Raw genomic sequence first — 2,810 nt, forward strand, 5'->3', positions numbered from 1 at the left:
CCAGAGCAGAGGGGCCTTTGGAATAACTTTGGCAAATTAGACCAACCAAACCTTAAGTTCCTTGCAATTCTGTCATTTTAATCATCCTCTAAAACAATGAGACCCCAACAAGGTATGTTCTCATCTGAAAATATGTCTGAAGAGTAGCTTTTATATCTTGAAAGCAACAGCTGCTTCTCCAAAGTGAATTTATGTTGCTTAACAGGCTTTCCAAGGCAAACACTACTAAAACAATCCCCTTGGAACCTTACATTTTACTTTGAAAACCACTGGTAAGTTAACTCTCCCTTCCTCTTGAAGACTGTATCGCCTCCAAAACACGCTCATCATCCACTAATCCGTTTCCAAACCCAGTTCGGGAACCTGGGGTAAGCCCAGTATAACAGAGTGAGACTGTGGCTTGATGGAGTGAGAGTTCTTTCTTTATCCTAATTGGCAGGGTCCTCACAAGGGAAGACAGAACACCTGTTTCTGACTCTAATTTGCCTTCCTTGGATGAATAATTCATGCTGCCTCCACACTCCCAGCCACTGCAACAGTAGGAGATGGTCACTCCGTGCAGATCCCTGGCTGAAGCCTGGTGTGCACACACTGTCCCTTCCCGCCCAACAGGAAGCTTTGTCTTCTGTGCACATGAGAGTTATTGCTCAAGGTCAGGCTGATGGCCACGGAATGTTAAATTAGGTTATTATCAATTTGGTATTAGTACTTCCCAATTTGTCTTATTTAACTAAGGCTGACCTGCCTCAATGTTTAACCTTTAAAGGAATGCAGACTGCTTCCTGGCAATAGAAGACTATGTTAGGTGAACACCTTGAGAATATGCATATTTGAAGGTATTATAGCCTGAATTTATCTGAAAATGGAACAGAAACTGAGTTATTTTGGAGAGAGAGAGAGAGAGAGAGAGAGAGAGAGAGAGACATCAATGTGAGAAAGAAACACCTATCAATTGCCTCCTAAACGCTCCCTGACAAGACATTAAACCTGAAAACCTGATATGTGCCTAGACCAGGAATCAAACTGGCAAACTTTCAGTGCACTGGATGAGGCTCAACCAACTGAGCCATACTGATCAGGACTTTGGCTTCACTTTTCAGAACATAAGATTTTTAAAAAAGATATTTTATTGATTTTTTACTGGAAAAGTGGAAATGGAAGGAAGGAAGAGAGAAAGAAATCTGATCATGTCACTTCACTCCCTAAAACTATGCATGGCTCCTATGGCTTAGGACCTAGTCTGAATTCTTCCATATTGCCTAAGATGCCCTGAGGAATCTGGTTCCTGCCTACCCCTCCAGCTTCGTTCTACCACTCTACCACTCTACCCCTCATTCGTTGTTTTCCAGCCACACTGGTATTTTCAAGTCCTGAATCTCTTAAGGGGCTCCTCATAGACTCTTCCCTCTCTCCCTCTTCCTCCCTGCCCCCAGCCTCACGACCTCACTCCGGTCTCAGCCAGAAGGCTGCTTTCACAGGTAGGACTGACCTCAGACTAAATTGGTTATAGACCCCACCCCTAACCCCATCACATTCCCTGGTTATATACAAGCTGCTTCGTCTCTGGATCTCACCTCACTTGTAACTAAATAATTCTAGACTAGACTGTAAGCCTCCAAACTACAGGGACCCATCTGTGCATTCCGTATCCCCAGTGCTTATCACAGCACCTGATGCTATTGTCGGGGTCGGCATAAAGGAACGAATGAACAAATGAATAGACTAATGAATGGGATTCTACATAGAACCCAATCTGTCGATTGGCTTGTTCGGTGAGATTCTTGCCAAAGTGGAGGGAGAAACATTCTCATCCAAAGAAGTAAACAGACAACAGGATATGGGCACCTTCACCGACCTCCTGCTCTAGATTTTGGAATCAGAAGTATAACTCGTTTCATTTTAGCATTTGAACCATGTGCTTTCTGACAGTTGATATTCTCTACACCTGAATTTTTTCACCACCTGCTTCTTGGATAAGGGCCAGTGCTGTAAAGGCTACGTCTACTGTTAGACAAAGAATAGGAAGTGAAAAGCAAAGAATCCAGCGTGACTGATGACGGAGCAGAGAGACGGGGAATAGATGACTCTAGCACAGCAGAGTGGAAGTGAGATGGTGAGGAGAAGACTTCGCATATATCCATTGTGACATGGAATCAAAAGGGCTTGCTCATAAGTTAGATGTGGAGGACGAGGGCAAGAGAGTAATCGAGGATGATTTCAAATTTCTGGTGGGCCGAGTGGTGGTGCAAGTCACTGAGATGATGAAAATTGCCCCCGGTTTCTCCTGTTCAGGTGGGAGACCTGGGCGCAGTGAGGTCCTTGCGCATATGCTGCCCTGGGGGGGGGGGGGGTTATTTCCTTTTCTTTCTAGTAGAACTTCCTGTGTAGAGGGCTTTCTTGACTCTTTTTTATGGTTAGGAAGCTAAAACACATGTGCACGCATGCACATATGCACACACACACACACACACACACACACACACACACAGGAGTTAGCCAACACAGTTCAAAGGAAGCCTGAAACCTCTCAATCCCTAACACTAGATTTCCCAGCCCCAGCTAATATGTGGAAAGCAAGGAAACAAGACTAACTGTAGTTTAATGATGCTTAAGAAAATTAAAAAATCAACCACATGACTACGTAAAATTACATTTTTTTTCTGGGGATTGGGCCTTGGGTACCAAACCTGGGGCATGAGTTGCATTACCGGGTAGATTGAGCTGAATTTACACACACACACACACACACACACACACTGTCCACTATTACCAGGGTCTTTAAAGAAAACCCAAATTAAAGGCAAGTTTCT

This window comes from Myotis davidii, unplaced genomic scaffold (assembly GCF_000327345.1).
Source record: "Myotis davidii unplaced genomic scaffold, ASM32734v1 scaffold1146, whole genome shotgun sequence".
Classification (NCBI taxonomy): Eukaryota; Metazoa; Chordata; class Mammalia; order Chiroptera; family Vespertilionidae; genus Myotis; species Myotis davidii.